General features: G+C 46.3%; 1 protein-coding gene across 5 annotated transcripts in view; it reads right to left on the reverse strand.

Moving 5' to 3' along the window:
- PLXNA2 (plexin A2) overlaps positions 1 to 12273 on the reverse strand; it is a 398388-nt gene extending 386115 nt beyond the window's left edge. The window contains exon 1 of one of the 5 annotated variants that reach the window (XR_013392973.1): positions 11699 to 12270. The gene's annotated coding sequence lies outside the window, so the exon portion shown is untranslated. Of the gene's footprint in view, positions 1 to 11698 lie in introns of all 5 variants that reach the window. The other 4 variants (XM_028734447.2, XM_028734448.2, XM_028734450.2 and 1 more) reach the window with 4 other exon arrangements.
- Between the last annotated feature and the right edge of the window lie 6193 nt (positions 12274 to 18466).

Consider the following 18466-nt stretch of genomic DNA (forward strand, 5'->3'; position numbering starts at 1 on the left):
CCGGCACTCTATGTCTAAGTGCGGTAGGTTATCTGAACAGCACTAAAATGCATTAAAGAAAAGATGGGGATGTTCACCCTGTTAAAAGAAAACATTACAGCTGAACAGGAGCAGGAATGGATTGAAGAGTGTGAGCTGTTCATCATAATTCAATGCTGTTTACTCAGAAGTACATCCTCACTGTGTTTATTGAGGTTTACTCACTGTTAAGTGTGCATAAGATTGCAACCTTAGTGATAATCACACCCAAGGCTGAATGACAGACTTTCTTTCCATACATCTGTCCTTGGGGAACATGCAAAAGACCACCACCCAAGGACATATACATCAATCTTAGCTCCTCTAAACTGCTACAGTCCATTCCATTCATGAACTGTATAGAGGTGGCAGTATTTTTGCTCCTGATGCTGGCTAAATAAACTTCCCTTCAATTTACTCTCCTCTGAGAATAGTAGCTACTGCTCTGGGATTCAACAGCATTTTAAAGAAGTCTGCTATGGGGACCAGATGCCATTAATTCCCAGAGACACTCACACAGGGCTTCTGAGGCTAATTATTCTGGATGTAGATACATCCCATGCTTAGCACGGTGAGGTTTGGAACAAAATAGTAAATCTGTTGCTGCATGCCTAGACCCTGTGCGACCATGTCTTTCTGAGCCTTCCACTTTTAGGGCAAAGATCAAAGTAGAGTGGTAGGAATAAATGTTGAGGTGCTAACCTGACTGCCTTTTGGTTAACCGCAGGGCTGACCTATGGGAAGCGGAAGACTTTGTTTGGTAAATCTCATTGACCCGATGTCACTTTCAGGTCAAGTTCATCTAACCGTAACAGATCAGATCAATGAGATCTACTGAATGTGTTTCCACTTCCCATGGGCGAAGCTCTGGGTTCATTTGGAAAGTGGTAGAATTGACAGGTATGGATCTTTTCCTTCACTCTCTTAATGTGTCTTCCCCTCCCCCCACCCGGGTGCCACACAGACTATCCATTTACACAGCACTGAACAACTTTAGGTGAGAAAGAAGGATTTCCAACTTTAGCGGGACCCCCATTTTCCAGTTTATTTTCAACGTTTATATTTCACTTTTCAAACAATATCCCCCAAAGCAGCTAATGCCAATTTAAAAAGAGGGGGAGCTGCCATCAGGCTTAGAAAGACAAGGCAGATAAGGAAAGGGGACTTGGGGAAAAGGTAGAAGAGGAAGATCAGTTCAGGTGTTACTTACTGAAGAGGCAAGGCAAACCTCTACTGGATTTTATAGGATTCTCTGATTACAAATAAGGTAACTGACCAGTAATGAAATATACAGTCTCAAGCAAGCATGCAAACCTCTCCCAGAGGCATTTGTTCCTAAAGAGATCACCTCTGGAAATAACCCGAATAATTTTTTCCAAGGTGAGTCAGCAGCGTCTTACTAAGGCCTGTACATAACAGTGGTCAGCTTCCTTGAAAGCCTCCATATGTAGAACAGTTTGTGACTAAGCACTGCTCCCTAGAAGTTTCCTGTTTTTCTCAGCTTCCTGAAAACTGGTAAAGAGCAGTGGGAGTTTGGCTGCCTTATGCTGCTTGGTGCATTAAGGGAGAAACATAAAAATTGGCTTCCCAGCAGCTGATAAGAACTGGTGCAATGTTTCAGCTAAGCGTGTGAGTGGGGAAGCCATTGGTTTAACTCTCATCTCAGCTATGAACGTACTCAGTGGTTTTAGGCAAACCAATCTCTCTTGTAGACTCAGCACCCACCAATCTGTAGGGGGTATCATAATATCTACTTTACATGATTGTTGAGGGGTTTACTGTGATCATAACAGACCCTGTTTATATCCAAGTCAGGGTTTATGAGGAAGAGAACAGTCGCAATCACAGGAGGAATGGGCCTGGGTAAGCGTGGAGTATCATGTTCCAGAACATGGGTGTAGGATCCAAGAAAATTTCATGGAAGCAGCTCAGGTGCAAGCAGTAAAGGAGGTCTCAGCTAGGACCTTGTGAATCCCTGATCTTGCTACAAAAGCTCCCTATATTTCCACTATCATTGTCATGTTTTTCTCTCTGTTTTGGATGGTTCCTTAATCTGCTCTCCCTAGTGACCCACCATCAGCTCCCACATTTCAGCCTTGCTCCTGCATAGTACGGTACTTGTCCTCCATCCTAATCTACATTTTCTATCCAATCACCCACCTGCTGCCCTTCATGAGTGGAACATTTTAACTCTTGCTGCAGGTGTTAACACATTCAATAGTCTTGCCTGAATCCTTTGTTTCTTTTTCTTATAGTCTCATCTTAGTCCAGGTATCATCAGCCCTGATTCCACACCACAAAGCCCTTTACATCACCATTCTTTAACTTTGGGTCGCCGAATGTTGCTGGACTTCAGCTCCCATCATCCCCAATCAATTTAGCCCACACATCACGGGGTACAAAGTTGAAGAGCATTGCCTTACACTGTTGGAAGAACTATGCCTTACACTATCACTAGATGCATTTTTACCCCATGAATATGGTGGCTGGAACAGTCATTTTCACATGTGTTCATTCATAAATTCATTCCATTTCTGCATTAATCAGAGGTGTTTTTTTAAATCTATACAAAAACAATAAATGCATATTTTCTCACAAATTACACATTTCTAAACATATTTTCTCTTAAAGTACACATTTCTAAATGTATTTGCCCCAAAAATATGCATTTTAATGTACAGTTTGGTTGTTGTTTTTTAAATCAAGAGCTGCATCTCAAAATTTGGAGAAATATAAAATCTGTAGGGTAAATTGCATTCCAATCTGCACATTAGTCCAGGAGGTGCAGATCAGGTGAATTTGTATTGAAACTTGCAAAGAACAAAGCCCTCCTGCATACCTGTGAATGACACAGAAATCCCCCAGAATCTCAGGACCAAGGCACCCCAATGTGAACATTGCTGATATTTTAAAAGCCCCATCTACTCTAGCTTTCAAATATTTATTGCAAAGAGCAGAGAGACGGGGTGAGAAAACAACACTATCACAAAATTACAGTGATTTTCCCAAGAGCCAACTTTGAGTATTTGATAACCTCAGACCTCAGCTGCCTTCAACAAGCTTGGGGAGTACAGACTGCCTCACTCCAGTAGTGCTTTGATGTTGCAAAAATAAAATAAAATAAATGTTTATCTCACACTTGCCCAGCCTCCCGGTCACTCCAGGCAACTAGGAAGGAGACTTTCCTTTCCTGTTTGGATGTTGGCTTCAAAATAACTGAAGTATTCCTCAAAATTTGGAACACTTCTTCCCTTTACCCACCCCTGAGGAAATTGGTGCTGGGGGAATAAAATTTGCTTTGGCCTGGAGGAGCTGTTCTCCCTCCTGCTGCCACGTTGATGGATTCATTAGGGAGTGATAAGAAAGGTGAAGCTGGAGGAGGAATGGGAGGTGAGAGGTCACAGTAATATTTATCCAGATGTCACCTTTCACTTTCTTGAAGTTTACTTCAAAGGAGAAGAAGGCCTGCCTGCCTGCCTGCCTGTGAGGGAAAAACCACACTTGTTACTACAATGATGCTCTCCCTCACACTTTCTGTCTATAGCTGTGTTGCTCAAATTTGGGTCCCCAGCTGTTGTTGGACTACAACTCTCATCGTCCCTAGCTAGTAGGATCAGTTGTCAGGGTTGATGGGAGTTGTATTCCAACAAAAGCTAGGGACCCAAGTTTGAGAAACACTGGTCTATGGGTTCAAATCAGTGGTGCAAATGCTAGGAAAACTGGCAGAAATGAATTGTTGGAAACTCAGCATAAGGACAAGAAGAGCAGATGCACAGAAAATGCTACCTCAGGGTGGGCAGAGGAAAACTACAGTATAAAACTGGACACAACATATGTATGCGGGGTTTTCTGCCGGAGAAGGGGAGGGTGGATAATTCTATATACTGGTGATATGGATTGGGCAAAAAGGGTGTTAGGTGTCATGAAAGAACTAAGAGATACTGGTCAGAAGACACTGTAGCCTTATGAGGCTTTGCCCTCGGGTGGGAAAATATTGTCCTCACCTTCCTTCAACACTAGAAAGAGAAACTATACCTCGATGCAGTGATAGAGTGAGGGCCTATAGTTCAGTCTTTGGGGCAGGTGGTCACTGTGAGGTTGGAAAAAAAGAAGTCTGTCAGCAGACAGAACAGTCACAATCTGTTCTCTTTTCAGGTTTCCAGCCCAGAGCTACCATTAGGAAAAAATGGATGGCCAAAATCAGGCAAAGGATGTGGTGGGGAAACGTGCCTCAGAAGTTGAACGGCTTCCGAGGTGTGTTTCTCAATTTTCCCCACTGAACTTGATCCTTGATTTCCAAACGTTTCGGAAGTCAAACAGACTTCTGGAATGGCTCATGTTAGAAAACCGAGGTTCCACTGTATATATAAAGTTACAACAGAATGGATAAGATAACTTGTTTGTTTAGAAAAAGCTGTTACTGCTTCTTCTCCCCTCTCCTCAGGGCAAGATGCTCCTGTGGTGGCAGTTGGGGTGTGTGGAGGGAGAGGCCACTATGGGAGCTGAATGGTGACAATTCCCAAAGCTTCTTCCTGTCTTCTCCAGTCCCTTCAACTTCCAGTCCAATGGGATTCATTCAGCTTGTGGAATTGGGGAGAAGGGGCAGCACTGTCTTTTCATTGCCTCAGGCAGTAAATTGTTTTGACTAGTCTTGCTCCATCCCCACCGATAAACAGAAACTCCAACTAATATGGAGGTGAGAACCAGTTATAAGTTATATCTCAAGTGTTTATTTTTAAATTTTGTTTTGCAGGGAAAGAGTGTGCCTATTAACTCTTCTCTTGGGTGACACTCTACCTCAGCAAAAAGAAGGAATGCAGCAAGGCCTATACCAACTGCCATTTGGCTCCTCTTCTCCCAGAGTTCTCATTCTCATTGGTCATTAACCATTTGTGCAACATTATGAAGAATATTGGGTTGAATTTGCTTTCTTTCCTGGCCTTAACCCAGAAAGTTCACATGTAAAGGAGTCACTGAGGACTTCAGAGGTACTGAACACGTGAAGCACCCGAACAGCATGAAATCATTGGTGGCAGTTGGCGAGAGGGCTGATGAATGCATGTGCTTCAAGAAAGATAAAGAACTGGTTTGGCCTTTGCTTTTTCCAAATGTCTAACAAATAGCAAAGGGGCTGCTATTTGATAATATGAAATATACACAGGATCTAAGGAGAGCAGCATTTGAACTCAGGTCCCCTGTGCAACCCATCTATTGAAACACACAAGCTGCTGACAGCATTCCACTGTTTCACTTCCACCATAGTTCACATTCACTCCAGTGTGCCTTATTGAGCAGCATCGTGCATGTGCCAAAACTTCACAGACCTCTCAACCTTCTGTGATCCTCCAAATGTGGCTAATCGTCTCCAGATTGCACTGTTGGGGTCCCTGAGATCCCGCTGTTCAAGGTTCCCCCAGCCAGCCCATTCCAGCCCATGAAGAAAGTGGCCGACAAACAACACACCAGGCAGCCGGTCAGCCGTTTCTCCGATATGGACATTCTGAGCCAAGTGCCTTTTCTTTTCCCACTGCAGCAAGTCAGCAGTATTAGGCAGGAGGGAACCGGCAGCACACCTCATTTGCTTCTCCGCTCCCTTGGAGAACTGCCTCTGTGTGTGAGCATTGGATTGATGGCTTGTCTGACTTGGGCTCGCTATCGCTCTCCCTTTTAAGATGATCTGGCCTTTTTATAATGTTACTCCGATGCCTTTTATCTCCAGCCCTGAATGTAATTTTAGCCACAGCAAAGCAGGATTAAACTTTCATAACACGATACATTTATCTCTTTTTTCATATTTCCAGCCTCCACCTGCCACCCCCCTTCTGCCACCTCCACCCCCCAGTTCAATTTCAGCCCAAAGAGAAGTGTAGATTAAACTCAGAAACACGAGCTGGGCTCAATCAGATTGGAATGAGGGAGGCCAACGCTTTCCCAGAACCCCTCTGCTGGCATGCACCATCCCACAGAGATGCCAGGTAGTATCCCCGTTTGCCAACAGAGTCAGGCCGCACTATATTCTCCCAGCCAATGAAGCACAAGGATGCGACCTAATTCAGGCAAAACAGCAAGCAGCGGAGCGGACATGGTGCAAGGTATATTGGATTAGAGAGAGAAAGGGAACGAAAGAGAGAGACCTCACAATTGACATCGGTTTTCTGAGTTGCTGCATTTTTATATTTCTGAGAGTCCTCCTAATGCTGTTTTACTAACATCTGTGGCTGTTCTCGGAGCTACATTCCAGCCACAGCAGGGGCGAAAGAAAGATGGAACCATGCTGAGAAGATTCTGAAAGCAGGTCTCTCTCCCTGATAAAACGAGGGGAGAAAACATCAACCTGGTTCAAGACCAGGAATGCTTTTCAAGTACTCAACTGCTCTTGCTCCCCCCCCCCCATACTGCTACTGCCATTCACAGCTAGGACTTTGCAGGCCAGATGTATATCACATTTTAAGCACACAACTGCACAGGCATGCCTTGCTTCACCATATGATATACAGAAGGAAAAGACTGGGTGGTTTTTAGCAGATTCTGAACAGTGGCATGATCATAGCAGAGTGTCCCGCTCCCGGCACCACTACCACCCACCCACTGCTCTATACAAAAGCGACTTTCCAGTATATCAACCTTTATCTGCAGGAGCCCCCCTCTAGTGGGGAAAAGTGGCACTGCAGGTTTCACAACCCATTCATGTGAAAATCGAAAAGATGAAAGTCACTGGAGAAAACTTTGGGATGTCTTGAGCATAGAGAAAAGGAAAAGGCAGGCGTATTTAAATAAACAAGAAGCTCAATAGAAAATCCAGAGCATTCTTAATCAGTGGCTCTGGGTTTTTTTGGCCAAGCTCAGGAGTCCTTGGCTTGCAGCGCCCTGGAGTTTATTTACTGCAGCGTTGGGTCTTATGTCAAAATGGTATCAAGGAGAAGATGGATTGCAGGTCTGGCAGGAGCCATCTGCTTCAGAGAAGAAACCTTATTTTAAATAAATAAACAAACAAATCCCACCCCACAACTAACTCCTGCTCATGCCAAAGTGGTTTGACAGGGAGATTTCTTTTTTCTTTTTCTTCCTTCTTTCCTCCCCCCCCCCTCCCTCCTTAACACTTCTGGATCTGAAAACGATGTCAGAAAGAAGAAAAATTGGAAGCACTTGCCTCACCTCTCCATCATTAACATACATTTGACCTTGAAGCAAAACTGATACGCTGGGCAGAGACAGAATGATTCTGCACACAAACAACTCTCCTTATTTGTCTATGTGTCCTCAGATCCATCTCTGGGAGACAAGAGGGTGAAGGGCCTCCACTGAAGAGACTGGGGAGGGTTCAACTGTTTCGGAAAACTTCCCTGCAAAATGTTTGGCAGAGAAGAAGCCTTTGGATCATACGTCAGCACCCTCCCTCTCATCACACTTCATAGGCTATATATAGCACAGGGGTGTGTAACCTGTGGTCCCTTCCACACATTGCCAGACTCCAGTTCCCATCATCCCTAACCATGGGGCTGGTGGAGCTTGGGGAAACATCTTACAGAGTTTATTTTTTTTAGCTGCATTGGATGAACTTGCCCATAAAACACGTTAGGCAGCAGCCTGTACCTGCCAAGTAGAATACACTGCCTTGATCCTCTTTCTGTTCTGATGTTATTATCATCGAAGCTTTCCAGAAATCTCTTTTCTAAGGACAAATAACTTTCTTTCCTTTGCCTCAGCCTCTGAGGCTTTAAGTTTCACAGGCACTAATTTGGGGTCATGTAGGGGAGGACTGGGAATACAAACCACATCAAGACAGAGCCCTGTTCTATGAAGGGATCCCTCACTGAGAGGAGCGGTGGGCCTAACTTGACCATCTACAGGGCTCTTATTGGATAGGATGGACACCGTCATCAATAATGGTAGAACCCTGAGAAGCAGCCCCCTCTTCCTCTTTTCATCCTTCTCTTCCTTTTGTAAGCGCCCTGGCCTGCCAGCCAAGCTGGTTAAGAGATTAACACTCTTAAAACCACATTTACTCTAATTAGCCATGAAATCTTTGTAACTAAGTGAAAAAATGTTTCCCTTGAGGGAGTTTTGTCCATTCACCACTGTTTGAATTGTGAGAAGGGGTGGGGGGGTGGGGAGGGAGAATGCCAGGAGGGAGCAAAATAAAATAAAATAAAGTAAGATCAGATCTAATGAATTAATAACAGAATGCCCAAGGGGGTAAGCAGGCTTTGGCTATCAAATACAGGCACCTTGGATGAAGGAAGGAGAGGGAAATGAGGGTTTGGGGGGCTTCTTTTGTAGGCTTCCCCCTCCTTCCCAGGCCTGGCTAAATGGATGGTTGTGAATTATTTCTAGTTAACAGACTGTAACACAATGCGTGGGTCTCTTTATGATTTGGTTAGTAGCTTGGCTAGCAATTCCTGGTTTTCCCATTTGTAGTGATGGACAGAAGTACATTGTACCCCCCGGCTACGCATGTAGACAGCTGTGCGCAGCTACACGAAGAGACAGCTGGGTGAGGGGGTAAAGCGTAAGAATGAAGGGCCCCGTGCTGAATTGTTTAAATATGATTTTTACCGAGGCAGAAAGGGGAGGGGTGGTGCTGAAAGGTTTGCAAAGAGGAAGGGGGAAGGGGGAGAGAACCTCGCCGCAACTTAGAGCCATAAATATTTCATATCAGCAGAATAAGGACGATTATATTCCTGCCAGCGCCTTTCTTGTGTATTTTAAACATGTCACCGCCTTCCACTCTCTCTCCCTCTGTTTGTGTGTTTCTTGTAACGTGCCCATGAAATAAAGATTAGCTGAATAATCAAGAGTGTTTGGAAATGGGGGAAAGGGCCTGTCTCAAGAGCACCCACTGGCTCAGGTTGGGAGAGAGGTGGGAAGCTATTATTATTATTATTATTATTATTATTATTATTGCTGCTGCTGCTGCTGCTGCTACCATTATTTTTTTATGGATGCCTGACAGGCAAAGAAGTAAAATGTTCCAGGGACTGAATGGAAATATCAGAAGAGAGAAAGCAGGAGGGCACATCCCTACCAGTGCGGTTGCTTAGAATTAGATGGGCAGGTAGACTGCCAAAATGGTGTTTGCAAAAAGAGTAGAGGATGTGAACTTTTAGCACACATTGATCCAGGGCAAGAGTTAAAGTGTGAGTGGAAACAACAGAGTAATACTTTATTGTTGCCAGTGGAGGATGACAGCCTTTTGGACGCTGCTGAGGAGATAGTTCTCTTTGGGAACAGTTGTGAAAGTGGGCAGAAACAGACAGTCATGTGTACCTGCACTTATGAAGTTCTGGGTTGCCAGGGGGCGGGGAATCACTCACATGAATAACTTTTACTGGTGCACCAGAATACTACAGGGAGTTTTGGCTAAACATGCAAATTACTTGCACCATGGCTTTCTGGAGTTTTGCATGTTGGTATCCAAATGACTTCCCTAGAGTTGTTTGCAACTTTCTCAGTGCAAGTCCCAAAACACTGCAATGGAACATGAGGGATGCCTATAGCCTGAAAGTAGCAAAAAAAAACTTTCGAAGCCTTCAAGAAACCTTGCAACCAAGCAGAAAGTTCTTCATTGCTCCTTTCAGCACAGGGGGTTTCAGATTACAGGAGACACCTTTGAAAAACCCTGTGGTCCCTGTGTCTCCACCACAAAACCCATTCCAAATGCCATTTCCATTTTGCTGCACTGCAAGCCAGTTTGTCCTGGGTTAAGTGTAATTTTGCCAAACAGAGAGAGCCAAAGGCAGGGAAACATTTATTCTCTACCATCAGAGTGATTGGAACTGCTGGATTTGTTTCTTTGTTTAAATTTTGTATTCTAGGAAATTCATATTCTTCAGCTGAGGCGTTCAGAAGATTACAGGGTTAAAGAGAAGTATCAGGCAGGGTTAGATCAGGGATGAGGGGTGTGTGTGTCAAGAGAGAAAGGAAGTGTCTATTACATTTTTGGAATTTGTTCAGATTCTGAAACAGAATCCATTACCTCTTTCCACAGCACAAACCTCTTTTAAGTTGTGCTGGGATGGGGTCAGTCAACAAATAAATACACTGAAAATAGTGATTCAGGGAATGGCGAATAAATAGGGGTTACCTTCATCTTCTTGCAGTGGGTCCATCAGAGCAAAGAATCACTTTTTCTTCCATTTCAAGACCCACACTGCACGAAACTTTCAACTGTATATTACTTCCAAAGTCTACACTGGTTGTTTTCATTCAGTTTTAACAGAATGATACCAAAACACTGTGTTATAAAAAGTCTGCAGGTTCATGGAGGGAGGGAGGAGCTGGCCAAGGGGGATACCAAGGAAATGAAGTGTTGAAGGTATTGACGTTGCAGGCTTTGAATGGCATTTGGTCTTTGCTGAATAGTTATATCAGTCTCCTGACCATAGAAAAAAGTAGGTCATTGACTTAACTTGGTGGAACGATGTCATCAATGAGGCAGCCCAGTCAATGAGAGCTCATAACCCACAATCAGTCAGAGCTGCTAAAGTGACCCATTTTACTGACAAGCTATACAAATCCTGGGAGAATGCTTGTAAACACAACGGGGGTGGGTGGGCAATCACAGGGTAAGTTCTAATGCTGACCATACTCAGTGTAGACGTGTTGAAATGATTGGGCATACCTTTAGTCCATTGGTTTCAATGGTCTACTAATTGGATGTATCCCTTATTATTCCCTCCTCACCTGCAGAATCCCCAAACCAAAGCAGATCCTATCTCTTTCCTTACCATGCAAACTCCTCCTCTGTTCAGTGTGGTTCCGTGGACTTCATCATCTAACTGGGAGTTATTGTGGCAGCACTTAACAACCCACAGTCTCTAGAAACACGAAGTTTTGCAGCGAGCCACATTGCAAAAGAGGGTCCCAGAGAGGCTGGTACCCGCATTATAAGGAGGAATGCAAACCAGTGCAACAGACAGAAAAGCTTCAGCGGTGGGATATTCTATCAAGCAAGCAACTTTGGGGTGTTGTTTTTTTTGGGGGGGGGAATCACCATCTCTGCAGGGTTTGAACCATGGATACAAAGTCATACCCCGCCCCCCAGAAGCTGCTGGGACACTGGGAGAGACGTTTCCAAAGGGAAATCGAAACCACTTCCAAGTCTCTCTCGGTGGGAACTTTTCTTCGGGAGGGTGAACCTGTTTGCTTCTTCCAGCGCACTTGCCTCCGCCAAACGCGGAGCGGGCTTCCGGAAGGAGCAGCACAATCCCGAAGAGATCGAGCCCGTTTGGAAGCAGCGATCCTAGAGATCAGGGGAGCGACCTCCTGCCGCCATCGACGGCTCGAGGGGAGCGGGCTCCAGAGACGCACCTGTCTTGCGTCCCCACGGCTAGAAAGCCACCGTTCCCGCCGAGGGAGAAGCGCCTGGACGGCTTGCAATCCTCTACATGCAGCAACACCCCCTTACAAACTGGGAGCGAGTCCCGCGGAAGTCCACGGGGAGCGGGCACGGCGACTGGGATCGCGCTGTCAAGAGAGGCGACACCTCCCCCCCCCCCCCCGCCGCGACGGCGGGAAAGTGGCTGGTGAGCCACCATCATCATATTTAACATAAACCCGTCGAGAATCGATAAGGAAAGCAGACTGCCCTGCTGCGCTCCAGAGCGAGCCGAGCGGGGCGGGAACCAGGTGCTGGCGGGCAAGGCGCGGGCTCCGCGGTGGGCAGCCTTCGCGGACTTACCCAGGCTCCAGAAGGACTCTTTCGCCTCGCCGCTGCCCGGGCGCTCCCCGTCGCCCTCTCCCTCCTCGGAATTACGGCGAGGTAATCCACACACAGCCCGGCTTCATGAAACCCCCGGCCAGCCTGGCATGGATCTGTATTCCGAAAGTCGCGCGGCGGCTGCTCCTCCTGCCTGACGGAGCCGCTGCCTGCCTGCCTGCCTGCCGCCCCTCCGGCACTCAGTCCGCGCGTCAGTCAGTCAGTCAGTCATTCCGCGGCAGCAGCCCGGCGCGCGCGCCTCGCCCGCTTGTTGTGCCCGAGATGCGGTGCCCGAGGCTGCTTCCCGCTCGTCTGGCTGGCGGGGCTTGGCCACCTCAGGGATCCGTTCGGACTCCGGGCTGGCATCGGCGAGCCCCGGCGGCGGCTGGCTGGCTGGCTAGGGCTGCCTTGCCTCGCCTGCCTCACGCTGTCATTTCCTTCATGGATGTGGCTCGGCGTTTCCCTCTCGCTCCCGCCCACCCTCTCTCTCTCTCTCCCTCACGCTCGCTCACTCCGCGCGCTTCGCTCTCGCTCGCTTTCTGCCAGTACCACAGGAGCTAGACTGGCACGGCGCTCCTTCTCCCTCCCTCCCTCCCTCCTCTCTCCATCACCAGCAGCCTGCCCGCGAAAGCCGGCCTCCTTGCATTACCATGGAGCTCATTAACATACAGGCACCGGGGATTAACCCTTCCCCGGCCAGCGCCCACAGATCCCAGGCCTGCCCCAATTTGCTGCAGTCTTTGGAACTCCCCCCACGCCCGCTTCTCTCTCCCTCTTCCTCTCTCCTCGGTAACGTCAGAGCAAAGCAAAATCAAGGAATCCGTCGGAGGGAGGGGGAAGATTTTGGCTGGATCGGGAAGGAACAGGGATGATTTTTAGGGGGTGGGCGTGTGTGGAAGCAGGTATATGTTTTGGAATAGATCCGCAGCCGGGGTTGTCGCCCTCCCCCCATTCATCCACAGCAGGGATGCTACCTGTCAAGGGGGTGGGTGGGGGTCCTCGCTGGCTCCTAAGGGAAGGGAGTGGAGGGGCGGGGGGAGGAGGGAGGGAGCAGAAAGCCAAACTCCAGCGGAAAAGCAACAGAATTCAGAGCTCAAGAGGAAGAATCGGGGTGGCTGGCACCGGCTCCTGCGTCCAAGGCTGGCGGGCGAAAAAGGGGACGGCAAGGCAGCCTGAAGAAGGGGAAGTGGGCTCAGGGGGCTCAATCCCAGAGCCGCGCGAGCTGGGCCAGGTAAAATCAGGCGCACAGGTGCGTTGCCACAGGTGGGACATCATCCTGGGGATGGAGGGAGGGGAGGGGGACCTCCCTCTCTCCTTCACTCTTCTCCTTGTCCCCCCACCCATACCACCAAAAGGTTTGCAGCAAGTGTCCCCGGGAGGCAGGCTCCCAAGGAAGTGACCACAGGATCGCAGCCTTCAAATAAAAAGGAGGAAAAAAAGGGTGGTCCTAGCTCTTCCTTCCGGCCTGTTGCACATTATGCTGAAAGTCTCTCGGGAGAGTGTTTTGCGATTATGGAATGTAGGGTTCAGGGTTTCCATATAGGCGAGTGTCAAGCTAAGCTACGACGGCGTGTCATAGTCGATGTGCATCAATTCAGGAAATTCCTGTGCGGAAATCAGGAAACACAGACACACCTGGGAGTGCAAAGGTGCGGCGGGTAGGTGCAATACAACACGGGGAAATAGTATTTTCCCACCAGATTTCTAGGCAGGGGAAGCAGAGAAATGAACAGGGCAAGGAGATGCATGCTTACTCAGAAGTAAGCCTTCCTCCCCAATAAAGTGGGCACAGGAGTGCCGCAGAAGAAAGTTAACACATTTTAACTACAGACGTTTGTCCGTTTCCTTCAAAATATTGCTAGATATCCATCTTTCTATACAGGAAATGTAGGTAGTGACTAGTCTAGTACTATAACAAGTGCTGCAAGCCTTTTCAGTGGTGGCCCCTCTCCCACCAAGAACTCCCACCTTCCTGAGGCCCCATTTCTTAACTGTAAAGTTGATAGCTTTAGGGTGGTTAAGACCCACCTTTTTCAGAGGACGTTTGGAGGAGGAGACAAATCAATTAGTTGTTACTGCTGCTATTAATAAATTGCAATGTAGCGAATTATTGTTGAATTTCTGTGTGGAATATTTTAAGGGCTGTGTTATTTTATAGAGTTTTATGTATTGTTCTTATTTTAGTTGACTTTGACTTAAAGGGCCCAGTGGCTTGTGCAGCAGGCAGGAATCTAAGTAAGTAATTATCTAGGGAGGGGGGATTCTTATTCTTTCAAAAGAAAGGCAGGATCTAAATATATTCACTAACCATCTCTGAACATGGGAATTGGGAGTGGGCAGTGATGAATCTGCTGGTACACCCCAAAAGACTTTTTGATTTCAGATGACTCTTCAGTGATCTTTTTGGTTGGAAATGGGAGCAAATGTAACATACGCAAGGCAAATCATCACTGGAACTACAGTGGTACCTTGGGTTAAGAACATAATTCGTTCTGGAGGTCCGTTCTTAACCTGAAACTGTTCTTAACCTGAGGTACCACTTTAGCTAATGGGGCCTCCCGCTGCCACCACGCCGCCACTGCGTGATTTCTGTTCTCATCCTGAAGCAAAGTTCTTAACCTGAGGTACTATTTCTGGGTTAGTGGAGTCTGTAACCTGAAGCGTCTGTAATCTGAAGCATCTGTAACCCAAGGTGCCACTGTACCTGCCTAGGAAATGTGTGCTGTATCTATTCCTTCACTGAGTGAGCAATCGGTTGGAACAGAACAGCTGCAGGAATGGCTTGAATCTGTGTAGGACTGTGCATGTGAAAGAGTGTGCAAGAGGTCAGCCCCCAGTCTTGCACCATTTCCCCAATGAAAAGCACATCCAAGTTACACATATTGCTGTGGAGAGGGGGAACCATACAGCAAAACATGATGCGATCTGAAGTGGTGAGTTTTCACACTACAGTTTTCCTGCACCATAATTGTGGAAGCTGATTCCATATTGGGCATACAGTGGTACCTTGGGTTACATATGCTTCAGGTTACATACGCTTCAGGTTACAGACTCCGCTAACCCAGAACTAGTACCTCGGGTTAAGAACTTTGCTTCAGGATGAGAACAGAAATCGCGCGGCGGCGCAGCAGCAGCAGCAGGAGGCCCTATTAGCTAAAGTGGTGCTTCAGGTTAAGAACAGTTTCAGGTTAAGAATGGACCTCCGGAACGAATTAAGTACATAACCAGAGGTACCACTGTAGCTCCCCACTCCTTCCATGTACAGAAGCCAATAGGCTGGCAGCTGTGTCTTACCTCGCCTCTGGTGATAGGACAGTGCACCTGAGGACAGTAGGCCAGCTTAGGGGATGCAGGTCAAGTTGTGTGGCATACAAAGCTCCATCCTCTCTTAAGACTTTACTGCTGTCCCCCACTTCCCAGCATCTGCTGCCTGGCTCTTCTACTGAAGGGACCTCCATGTATTCAGTGGTCCTTTTGTACACAGTGTAATCAAATGACACATGCACACAGGGTGCAGAGAGATGCTTTGTGTGTACCACTTGCACTTGTGTAGATTTTGTGCATAAGATCACAGGAAGGCTGAGAGGAGGAGCCAGAAGTTAAGATCCTGCTTCCTCTTCTATGCATTCATGCATTCTGTGAACTGCCCTGAGACCTCCAGGTATAGGGCAGTATATTATTATTATTATTATTATTATTATTATTATTATTATTATTATTAAAGAATTCAGTACCAGCTGTCATGCTGTCTGAACAATGTTTGCCCAAAGGGGCTGAATCATATCCTTGGTGTTCAGATCCTGTCTACTGTTTTCTTCTTGTCCAAGCCAAGCTATGAAGGGGGTTCTATTTCCTTGTCTCCAGCCTTTGTCTGACATAGTTCCATATATATGTATGTCCCAGGATTTGGGCTGAAGACGAGCGCCTTCATCTTTTTGGCTTTTGTGTCAAATCTTAAAGCTGACACTGAGTTCTGATACAATAATGGCTATGTTCATGGGGCTGGATGATAAACTAAAGTTGAAACTCAACAAGGGGTTGTGGATTGGTGGTTCTTGTGTTGAGGAATTGGGTAGATAGTCTGCAGGGGATGGGGCTCATGGATCCAGCATGTTACTGCAGACCCAAGTAGCTATTTCCAGCTATGACCAGTTTGCCAGCTATGGTTGTTTTGGGACCTGGACTACCTGGACTCTGGACTCTGTAATCCATGCTCTGCTAACTCCCTCATCTGATTGCTGCAATGTAAGGCTTCCTTTGACATTTTTGGTGCCAGTTAAAGATGGAGCTCCACGTTAGGGATGGAATATTCTGTCAATTTCAGTTCTCTCGGTTTCTCATTTTCCCCGGTCTTAAATTCAGTTATCCACATTTTGCAGCAATTTGCAGTTTTTTAAACAGCAAATCCTCCAGACAATCTATCAGCGTTTTAGGGTAAATTTCCCCCTAATAAACACATTTTTCATGCAGTTTCTCCATATGCATTTTTGTATGTTATTTTCACCAATATCTTCATTGTTAATACAGTCTTTCCCCTAATATGTAGTATGAATTTTTGTACGCATCCCTTGGTAGGAGGACTGCATCACAAAATCTGGATAACTGCGAATTTTCAAGAACACTTGTGTTTCAGTTCACTTACTGTTTTGGAAAATGTGAATTTGATAGATCCAACTGTAAGTGCATACTGAATCAAATTTCTCCTCCCTTCCTACTCCTCACCCAGGCCTTTGGTGGAAATTTCTTTTACAAGTCCAGCAGTAAATTGATGAGGGTTGTCCTCTGCACTGATCATATGGTTTGTTTTAAGCTGTTTTAAAATTGTTAGTTAAGAATTCATTGTTTTAATGAATTGATGCCTGTGCTGTAAATTGCTCTGGGATCATAATTGATGAAGGGCAGTTTAGAAATTGAATTAGAAATAAAATAATGAATGGTGAAGTATGCTTTGTTAATCATCATCATAACTTTTATCTCAGCCTTCTGCCAAGCAGCTCAGAGAAGCATCCCTGGGGGGTTATTCTGCTGATCCCCACAACAACCTTGTGAGGTAGAATAGACTGAGACGGTGGATTGACTCAGCTTTATAAGTGACCAGGGAAGTAAACTTGGGTACTTCTGGTTCAAACATACCATTCTATCCACTACATCACACTGGCTCTCTCAAAATTCCTGGCATTGAGTCATCAGAAATTATCCGCTTAGCCAGAAGCTTTGGGCTCAATTAGAGGGAGATTTAAAGACTAGAGCAAGTCCAGCAAACATTCAGTATGAATCCCAACAGTCCTGTTATTTATTATAGTTATAAAAAGGCTGCAGCACAGGGTCTGTCACAGCAGCCTCCATGCCAGAACAAGAGAATAATGTCTCCTTGCTCCAATGCTGCTTGCACCCAAGTCTATGCTACACATTCGTAGAGCAGCTGACATTAGTATTGGTTGACAAACTTTTTTTTTACTCAGAATAGTTCTACTGTTCTTTCCATGTCAGAAGACAGGGGAGCACTGCTTTTATTTAAAATGGGCTACAAGAGCACAAACCCTCCCCACATGCTTAAGCAGTGTGTGTGTGTGTGTGTGTAAAATACCCACCCTTTAAATAATTTAAAAACAAAATCTTTTTAATGCTTTCATAAAGCTGAACATGCTCGAGGAGATGTTACAGGTACTGTCCAGTAGGTGCTGATATTCCAAACAGTACCACCTGATATTTAAGCTGGGGAAAACATTGCATTTTCTTAGTGGCAAAATAGTACAGTGTAAAGGTTTGTGCTTTTTAAAACCATCCTTCATCAGATGATGCCAGGGCAGGTGGAAGTCCTAGCACAAGGCTTTTGCTGATGGGAACAGTTGGATGAATCCCACCTAGAGGGTTCTAACTAAGAAATACACTGTAAAAAAGACTTAAGACAACAGAGTTGAGAGAAAGCAGAAAGTGTTTTAACAGTACAATTCTCTGCCCACCAAGTTCAATGAGACTTTACTCCTTCACAAGTAGGTGTGCATGGTATTGCAGCCTTAAAAAAAATTCAAAGAACACCTAAAAGGTTTGGGAGAGCAAGGATGTTTTTATCTGGTGCCTTAAAGGCAACAAGGAAGATGCCAAGCAAATCTCCTTGGGGAGTGAGTTCTGTAAACAGTGCCACAGCAAAAAGAGAGAGACCCTTTTTCGGGTTACCACCTGTCTCACCTCTGAGGGCAGTGGCACCTAGAGCAGTGTCAGAAAGATGGCATTTGCATGGGAGAAAGGATACTTTGTCCCAAACCAGGGGTAGGCCATCCCATTTTGGCTCCTGATGCAAAATGGAGATGTGCTGCCACCGCCAAAGCCTCATTTACAAGGGTCATGAGGCTGTGGCAGCGACTTCTGGACTCCCCAAAGATCTCATGAGATTTCATGGGGCTCTCACAGTATCACTGTGGAACCTGGAAACCATTGCTGCAGCCGCTTCTCTGGTGGTGGCAGGGACACCCATGGTGGCGCCCCTTGGATTCTGCTGCCTCAGTCTGCTGTTCAGACAGGCCCTGTCCAAAACCATAAAGAGCTTTATGTTGGCTGGAGCTGATTGGCGTCCACCACGGCACTCTTTTTCCACAGAAAACATCTACGGCACTCTACAGTCTCCTACTGCTTGAGCGTGGTAGCATAAGCATGGGAGATGAGCCACTATGGCTTAGTTCATCATTTTTGGCAAGGGACATTGCTGTGGGCCACACTGCATTTGTCTCCCGCCCCTGTATGAAGCAGTTG

The sequence above is a fragment of the Podarcis muralis genome, chromosome 5 (assembly GCF_964188315.1).
Source record: "Podarcis muralis chromosome 5, rPodMur119.hap1.1, whole genome shotgun sequence".
In the NCBI taxonomy this organism is placed as follows: Eukaryota; Metazoa; Chordata; class Lepidosauria; order Squamata; family Lacertidae; genus Podarcis; species Podarcis muralis.